The sequence below is a fragment of the Danio rerio genome, chromosome 5 (genome assembly GCF_049306965.1).
Source record: "Danio rerio strain Tuebingen ecotype United States chromosome 5, GRCz12tu, whole genome shotgun sequence".
In the NCBI taxonomy this organism is placed as follows: domain Eukaryota; kingdom Metazoa; phylum Chordata; class Actinopteri; order Cypriniformes; family Danionidae; genus Danio; species Danio rerio.
In genome coordinates, this window is record NC_133180.1 from 9335001 (window position 1) to 9345000 (window position 10000).

The 10000-nt window shown below is 35.3% G+C and overlaps 1 protein-coding gene across 1 annotated transcript in view; it reads right to left on the reverse strand.

The window, feature by feature from the left end:
• The window catches only part of fyb1a (FYN binding protein 1 a), a 26929-nt gene extending 21977 nt beyond the window's left edge, over window positions 1-4952 (reverse strand). The window contains exon 1 of the mRNA XM_068221353.2: window positions 4890-4952. The gene's annotated coding sequence lies outside the window, so the exon portion shown is untranslated. The remainder of the gene's footprint in view (window positions 1-4889) is intronic.
• Window positions 4953-10000: the final 5048 nt, after the last annotated feature.

Genomic DNA, 10000 nt, shown 5'->3' on the forward strand with positions numbered 1-10000 from the left:
GAAAACTCCGCTATGAATAATAACGAGAAACCGACGCGTCATCATTGCACTTGCAGTACTGCGCTACGTCGCCGATTTTGATCCTGCCCCAAAAATCATTTTAAAACCGGAAGCTGAAATTAGCTGACAAAAGCTCAAAATTATCCAGTTTTCCCCACAATTAAAGCTGACAGGTGCTAACATTGTCTTAACTGATGCTCAACACTCACACATCTGTTAATATAAAAAAAAGTTATCCAGGGTGTCCTGAACCTTTAAAGACCTTGTGAATACCCCGAATAAGCAAATATCAGTTTGCAAAATCCAGCAGCACAACAAGCTGTTTATAACATCTAAAAATCAATGGAAGTGAATGAGACCATCTGAGACCAATGAAACCAAGTGAATCTCGAGCCAGAAGATTGTCAATACACTATATACATAAAATAATAATACTGAAAACTAATCTTTACTTATACAGTACTGTGCAAAAGTTTTAAGCCAACATTAAATCTGTTGTTTTACTGATATGTGTGTTTTAAATTATATATGTGACCCTTTACCACAACACCAGTCATAAGTATACATTTTTTTCAGCTTTTTTTTTTACAATTTTGATTCATACAGAGTGAATAAATGATCTTTCAGTTGATGTATGATTTGTTAGGATAGGAGTTAGGTTAGAGTTTGAATTATTTTGGTTTAGCTGTTTAAAACATGTGATGGACAATGTTGGAGAGAGGCTGTTTGCCCTTGAGCTGCATTTCTACCAGTGTTTTGGCAATATTGTTTGAATTGATGGACAAATTGATTGAATGTTGAAAAGTGCAGATGAGTTTTAATCCATCATGCCATTCCTTCTGGAAAGGACTTGAGTGGTAATAGTGTTAATTTTCATCATAATAATGATCCTCTAATTGCAGTGAAATCCTATTCGAAGAAAGAAAACAGCTGATAAAACAGACAGTCATGAAATGGCCTCCACAGGGTCCAGACCTGAATATTATAGAGGCTGTAGGAGATCATCTGAACAGAAAAAGAAAGGTATGACAGTCTAAACCTAAAGAAAAACTCTGGAACAGGCTAAAAGAAGCCGGATAGACAGCACATTATTTCAGAACATTTCAGAATAATTAGAACAAAACAGCCAAGGGATGCCACATTAAACAGACTCTTGATTAAAGAGGAAATGGTGTGCTGCTGTTGTTTTTTGTACATTTTTCCTATTTCTGTTTGTTTTTAATAAAGAGACTGATTGATTAAATATTGTGCAAAAGTCTTAGGTCAACAAGGCTGGTACAGTGCTAAGGATATTTGCACATTGCTGTATATAATTTATATATTTAAAAAACCTTTTTGGAATAAAAATAAATCAATGTATATTTAAAGAGACAGTTCAGCCAAAACTGAACGTTCTGTCATCATTTACTCACCCTCAAGTGCTTCCACAGTAATTCTGTTGACCACTAAAGAAGATATTTCGAAGAATGTTAGAAACCTGTAAGCATTGACATCCATAGTAGGAGAAACAAACCCAATGGAATTCAATGGTTACAGGTTTTGAACACTTGTCAAAAAAAGTTATTTTGTGTTCAACAGAAAAAAGAAACTCAAATAGGTTTGACAAGTAAACGATGAGTAAATGATGATAAATTTAGAACCCTTTCCAGAATAAAAACCATATCCATGCATATTTAAAGGGACAGTTCACCCAAAACTGAACACTGTCATCATTTACTCACCCTCAAGTGCTTCCACAGTAATTCTGCTGACCACCAAAAGAAGATATTTTGTAGAATGTTAGAAACCTGTAAGCACTGACATCCATAGTAGGAGAAACAAATACAATGGAAGTCAATGGTTACAGGTTTCCAACATTTTTTAAATAACTTATTTTGTGTTCAACAGAAAAAAAGAAACTCAAACAGGTTTTTGACAAGTGAAGTGTGAGTAAATGATGATAAAATTAAAACCCTTTTTGCAACAAAAAATGATCCATCTATATTTAAAGAGACAGTTCACCCAAAACTGAAAATTCTGTCATCATTTACTTTCTTTCAAGCGGTTCCACAGTGATTCTGTTGACCATTAAGGAAGATATTTTGAAGAATGTTAGAAACCTGTAAGCATTGACATCCACATTAGAGGAAACAAATATAATGGAAGTTTACGGTTACAGGTTTTCAAAAATTTTTGAAAAAGTGAAAAAAAAAAAAAAGTTTTTGACAAGTGAAAGGAGAGTAAATGATGATTAAATTAAAAACCTTTTTGAAACTAAAAAGATTAATCTAACGGTTCACTCAAAATTGAAAATTCTGCGATCATTTAATCATCCTCAGGTGGTTAAATCAGTGGTTCTGTTTATTATTAAAGAAGATATTTTGAAGAATGTTAGAAACCTGTAACCATTGACATCAATAGCAGGAGAAACAAATACAATGGAAGTGTGTACAATTTTCCAACACTTTCCACAAGTACATCTTTTGTGTTCAACAGAAGAAAGAAACTCAAACAGGTTTTAGACAAATGAAAGATGAGTAAACGATGATTAAATTAAAAACCTTTTTTGAAAAAACAGACCCATGTATATTTAAAGGGACAGTTCACTCAAAATATAAAATTCGGAGATCATTAAATCACCCTCCAGAGGTTCTACAGTGGTTTTGTTGACCGTTAAAAAAGATATTTTGAAGAATGTTAGAAATCTGTAAGCATTGACATCCATAATAGAAGAAACAAATACACTGGAAGTCAATGGTTACAGGTTTCCAACACTTTTCAAAAGAACTTCTTTTGTGTTCAACAGAAACAAGAAACTCAAATAGGTTTTTGGAAAGTAAAAGATGAGTAAATGATGACAAAATTAAAAACCTTTTTGAAACCAAAGATATACATCTATATTTAAAGTAATGATTTACGCAAAATTAAAAATTCTGCAATCATTTAATCATCCTCAGGTGGTTCTACAATGGTTATGTTGATCATTAAAGAAAATATTTTGAAGAATGTTAGAAACCTGTAACCATCCGATTGTTAAGTGTGACGTCACGCGAAGCGGCTTCCGGGTCCAAGCGCTCTATTCATCTGAATGGGGAGACTCATGAAATGGTAATAATAAACGTTTACAAAGGGATTTAAGGCTTTCGAAAATCTCGATCGCAGTATATATGTCCATGCCTAATATCCGGTGGCCAGAAAGTGATACATTTTTTATAAATTGTTAAAATTTTGGTATTTGTTATGCAGCAAGCCCAGAGATTGTTGTGTACATTATGATTTTATATAAAATTAACTTTAATGTGTGATAGGAATAAAACGTGATCATAAACGAATGATTTCTCCACTCAAATGAATGGCGGCTTGGACCCGGAAACAGTATACATGCGTCACGAACACGTCACCACTTAACAAGCAGATTGACATCCAAAGCAGGAGAAACAAATACAATGGAAGTTCTTTTGAAAATACAAAAGTACGTCTTTTGTGTTCAACAGAAAAAAGAAACTTATATAGGTTTTTGACAAATGAAAGATGAGTAAATGATGATTAAATTAAAAAACCTTTTTGGTTTAAATATTTCCCAAATGATGTTTAACAAAGCGAGGACATTTTCACAGTATGTCTGATACAATTTTTTCTTTTGGAGAAAGTTTTAATTGTTTTTTTTTTTTTCAGCTAGAATAAAAGCAGTTTTTAATTTTTTAAACCATTTTAAGGTCAATATTATTAGCCCCTTATATCTTTTTTTCAATAGTCTACAGAACAAACCACTGTTACACAAAGACTTGCCTAATTACCCTAACCTGCCTAGTCAACCTAATTAACCTAGTTCAGCCTTTAAATGCCACTTTAAGCTGTATAGAAGTGTCTTGAAAAATATCTAGTACAATATTATGTACTGTCATCAAGGCAAAGATAAAATAAATCAGTCATTAGAAATGAGTTATTAAAACTATTATAATCTTCTTATCCATTAACCAGAAATTGGGGAAAAAATAAACAGGGGTCTAATAATTCAGGGGGGCTAATAATTCTGACCTCAACTGTATATTTAAAGGGACAGTTCACCCAAAATATAAAATTCAGAGATCATTAAATCACCCTCAAGAGGTTCTACAGTAATTCTGTTGACCACAAAAAGGGATATTTTGAAAAATGTTAGAAACCTGTAACCATTGACATCCATAATAGAAGAAACAAATACAATGGAAGTCAATGGTTACAGGTTTCCAACACTTTTCAAAAGCACTCCTTTTGTGTTCAATAGAAAAAGGTAGCTCTATATAGGTGTGCGCCAATTGAAAGATGAGTAAAAGATGATAAAAGTTTCAGTTTTGGGTGAACTGTCCCTTTAAGTTCTTCTTTTTTAAACACTAGCAATGCACTATACGCTATTTTTGACCGTCAACCATTCACAGAATCCTCCTGCTAACACTTATATTAAGTTTACAAAGTTCAACACAGCTCACATTTTCCCAGGCAAGTATAAAAATGCTTTTTACGCTCATATTTTAATAAGTGCAGCATATGCAAATACTATTATGCACACAATGAACAAAAACATATAGCTGTGAACAGCTGTGTCAAGTTCACACCTAGCGTCCCGCCTTCACACTTTATACTCACAAGCCTACAGAAACACTGCAAATTCTTATACTGCATCTTAAAATTCAACAATAAGGTCAACATTTTAAAACCCTTATCAGTCACATAACTGGCTCTCAATCCAACAACCAAAATACACAAGAATAAATCACATTTTCTAATAAGTTGCCTGCTCTAATTTGCCTCATTAACACAAGTACAATCATGAGAATAAAATAATGAAGCATTAACAAACGATATGAAAAATCTAAACAGAGCACGGCCATTTAAATACATTTAAAAGCTAGAGTTTCCTGCAAACTCACCTAGCCCGTATGCAAGAGTGTGCAGATGTACAGTAGCTCTGAAACTAGTGAGAATCACAAATAAAGCCAAAGGAAATGAACGCTTCTATTATTTTAATAAGGAAGAGGCGTATAACCAGGGTTTCACTCTTGAGCGCCACAGAGCTGATCTGAGGTCAGCTTTAATACTGGCACAAAATGACACCCTTATTCTTAGTATGGCCATTTAAGTGAGCTGCAACACAGACTCTGCTTAAATGCAAATGACGCTGTTGGTTCTTGTAAGCATTAAGCAATCAAAAGACTAGACTGTAAATGTACACACAAAAAGTGGCACATCCAAAATACTTCATTCCCTTCTCAACAATCTTTATTGGCTATTACAGCAATCAAAAGCTTCCTATAATTCCAGCTTTTTGCATGTCTCCACTATGTATATATATAGTACTGTGCAAAAGCCAACATCAGCTTTGGGAGCCTAAAGACCGAATCAGATCACAAGAATTTGTCACAATTTCAGCACGATTATTTTGACGTAGGGTGTCGTAAACAACTAATGGGCGTCGTGACACAAGATTCAATGGTTTCCTCTCGTGTAATGGCATAGTTCATGACAACCAATACAATGCCTGCCATGCTTCACGGCACCGTGGCAGAAAGTCTAGCATGTTTAATTTTTTCTCGTTCTTCACGACGAGTTCTGTCACATGGGTGACACTGTGCAATAGGAGCAGATCATTTTCTGGGTTTATCCACGAGTGCTGCTGTTAATGAGCTGGTCAGGTAATCAGAAAATAGGCTGCATATTTACTTTTGGGTGGGTCATGGGTGGATAAGATTAAATGTTGGTTATGTAAACTTTAACTACCTTTTCTAAAATATTAAGGTGTTTTAAGCAATTTTATCTGACAGAATGGCACAAGGATGCAGTCATCAGGATTGGTAGAGCTACGCATCGATGAATTGGCTCTTCAGTGTTTGAACTCTCAGTAATGATTAAATCACACTGAACTGAGTTAAACTGAACTGAACTGAACTTAAACACTAAAACCTGAACCACACTGTTCCAGTTACTGAACCACACTGTTCCAGTTACTATGACCATTTATGTGAAGCTGCTTTGACACAATCTACATTGTAAAAGCGCTATACAAATAAAGCTGAAAGCTGAATTGAATCTTCATCCTCACAACGAGTTTCTGAGTTCTCTCAACCTTCCAACAGAGTTTGTTCTTCCCAGGTAATCTGGGAACATGTTCAGTGCTGCGAATACATTGCAAAAGCATCTCCTGCTTATTTAAATTTGTCATTAATGATGAAAACAGTTTCTCTAAAACTGAATATTTCACTTTCAATTTATTTAGGCTTGATTATTATTTTATTTAACAAACCAACACTATTTCATGGCATTTCGTGTTTTGGTGCATATAGTGGACTTGTTTTGAAGTTCTTCACCTCAAATGTTATTCGTTATTCTTGTTTATAGACCAACCAAAGATACATTACATTAAAATTGAGTTAAAATTTTACTAAATCAAAAAAATAAATAAATAAAAATCCAAGAAAAATATCCAAATAATTTTTTTGCTTGTGCCCCTCCACTACTTAACTGTGCGGTGATGGTTTGTTTGGCTTAGAGGAAAATATTGATTTAAATAAGGATTTAATTTAAGCTTCACTGTAATTGTATCACAAATCTCAGTTATATATTTGCTAATTTTTTAAAATGTCATTATTTTAAAGACTATGGTCCCTGTCCAGCGCAATAAGGTGCAAGACTTGTAGGCTGCTTGCCCCAGCGTGTTGCTATTTTCAGACCAGCCCAACAGTAATTTTTCCGTTTCCTGCCACGTTTAAATAGTAAATCCATTTGCACCACTTTGTGGACTCATGGGTGTTTCGGTCTAAAAAAAGAGGTGTGTTAAGGCGCATTGTTGGCGTGTTGCTATTTTGAGGAACTTAAATAGACTGTGCAATAGACCAGCTGAAAGCAGGTCTAGAGTTCAGCACAGAGCATGTTAGTTGTGCGCCTCCCTTACACATTACTTAATAAACACAGGATGTACAGCAATACGCAAATACCTTTACAAATGAAAACAAATAAAAACTTTAAAATGTTACAAAAATTATTATTCTCTACATAACTATAAAAACTACTGCCTCCATGCCTTCTTCATCTGAGGGGGCTTTTTTCAGTTTATTCACAACAACTTGCTTTTGTATAATGTTGTTATTATTATTAGCAGTATTATTTGTTATATGCATATCTATATTTGTTTTATTAAAAACAAGCTTAGGCTGGTTCATTTCACTGTGGCGACCCCAAAATAATAAAGGGACTAAGCCGAAAACAAAATAAAATGAAAAACAAGCTTAGATTTGTCCACCTGTTGGGTTTTAGACCATATGGTGCACAGCATGTGTATTTGGATATAACCTGACTGCACTTTGTTATTATTGGTCATTTATTCATTTGCTGAAAATTAGAACTAAATTTAGAAATAGTTTTGAAACGAATCTTTGCACTTAACAAATAAAACTAAATATGTAGGCTAATGGATGTCTTCAGTGAGGTGAGTTTCCACCATTTCCTTACTCCACGAAAGAGAAAAAGAGAACGAGAAAGTAAAGGCCGATTGGAGGAGGCTCATTCCTTTTCCTTAGGGCTGATTTTTACTTCTGCGTCAAACGCACGCATATGCTACGACGCTGACGCATAGCCCTTCGCCGTGGCCATCGGCGTTACTGACGTGCACCTCTAAAAAAATGTAACTACACGTCGCAACAACTCGTAGCGCAAGCTCTGTGATTGGTTGGCTTGGTAGTGCTGACGACTCTGGGCGGGACCAAGAGCCACGCGAATGGCGCGAGCGATTGTTTACAAGTGTGGAGTCCCGTGAAGGAGCTCCAGATGGAAAGTTTTGTTTTGTGTTTACCTCATAGTTAAAGTTGTTGCACGTCCGCCGGTTCCTGCCTCAAAATGAGCGAGTTTGAGCCACTTGTACATCCCAGAAGAGTTCAGGAAAAGCAAAAAAGCAGCGAAGAAACGACACAGAGGAACATTTACACCTCACTGCCCACTAGCGTTTCGGAAGTGTTAATGCAGACCAAGAGAGACAGCGCGCAGAAGTATAAATGCACAGTCACGCACGTTGCATGCGCCGTGGGTTACGCCGGTCACTTGACGCAGAAGTATAAATCAGGTTTTACGCTGTAGATGCTCTGTTTAACTGTTTTCTCGCTATTGAAACATTCAGTTTGTACACTTACAAAGTCCCTCATGTAAATAGTAAATGCACCAAGGCATGATGCAACTGACTTAATGCTTTTGCACCACGCGCTTTAAACTCTGCACCTATATCATTAAAATAGAGCCCTATATCTTAAACATCTGATTTTTCCTTGCTGCTGCTTATGTGTTTTCATTTATCCGTTTCACTCGAGAATAAAAAAAATCTATTAATTAAATAAAAAAAACATTAATAATAAAATAAATAAAAATAAATAAATAAATACAATCGCATAGTCCGACATAGTGGACTTTTGTAACCAACAATAAATATCGTGTGATCTGACCGGGGTTTGAGACTTTTGCACAAATCTAAAAGGTATAGGGCAAGTGCTGGGTCATTACTTCTGGGTGAGTTGAAACATGTACACAACATTTAGAACAACATTACTTTTGGAATCAAAAGACTAGCATCAAAAGTCTGTGTTAAACATGACCCCTTTAGCACTAAGCAACATCTCAAACTTTATTGTCAAGTCTTTTCTGTAATGATGTGCCATCTAATATCACGCATCTTTCAGCATTTCTAAAAGTTCTTCCTTAGATTTAGCATGTAGATTAAGGTGAATCTCATCAAACCTGCCAATATTCCCTATACTGTATATAATATTTAGGTCTGGACTCTGTGGAGGCCATTTCATGACTGTCTTTGTTTCATCAGCTGTTCTCCCCAAATATGATTTCATTACATTAGCAGTGGGTTTGGGATATTTATCATGCTGAAAAATAAACCCAGGGTTCAACAATAAGGAGTGCCCAATGGTCCGGGGCCAGTGTGAGAGATGCTCGGGACAGTAGACAGAATCGTTACTGGCCCAATCGGGTCACTAAATTTCAATTTGCTTGCTACTATTTGTCAATTGCGTGCAAATACAGTCTTAGAATTGAGAAGCTATTTGTTCTTTTAAGTCTTTGAATGCTACCTTCTCTGTGATGTCGTAAACACCATATTGCTTTTCGTTTTCTTATATCTGATTGGATGTTGTGAGCACGTTATTTTTTTTCCATTACCTGGTAAAAACCAGTACAGCAAAGAGACGGCAACCTGACGTCACATCAAAATTAGAGGCTAACAGAAAACGTCTGTTCACATGGATACAAGATGATGTGGGTTACAAAAATGAAGTAATGTTTTGCTTGGTTTGCCGTCACTTTTAAGTCAGTCACTTTTTGTTTTGCAATAAAATACATGCACATTTTCCATACTGCTACATTTTACTGCTAAATATTTTTTGGCAGGGCAAGTAAAAATCTGAACCACTGGTCCAGTCGGGCCAGTGGAAATAATCCTTAACATTGAACCCTGACACCTATTACAAATTGGCTGCTTTCTAGTAGGAATTTCATGAATTAAAACCCGTCTGTACTTTTCAGCATTCACAATCCCATCCATTCAGACAGTATTGACAACAGCTCTGGCAGAAATGCCGATCAAACCAAACTCTAAATAACTCAGACAGAAGCTCTCAATATATACAAAATCGAAGTTGAAGGCAAAATTGTTTGACAAATATCGCTAATAATATAAAAGAAAATTACTCACCATAATGTTGGCTCTATGGTAGTTTAGCTTGTCTGTGCAGTCCTTTCTAGGAGTGTGGTTGAAAATGCAGGATTACTGATGACTAATCAAATTTTGCTACAACTCTTTTCTTCCTCCTAAACGGCTTGAACATTTGAAAACACATCCCCTAACATTAGAGAAACTTATTTATAAGCAAGAGAGAAATTCAATAAGGTAATGAGATTTCGACTGATATAGGCACAATGTATTTCTAAACAATACAATGAAATGCCATTAAATTGATAGGAAAAAAGAATACATAATGGGTTTGCATGGCAG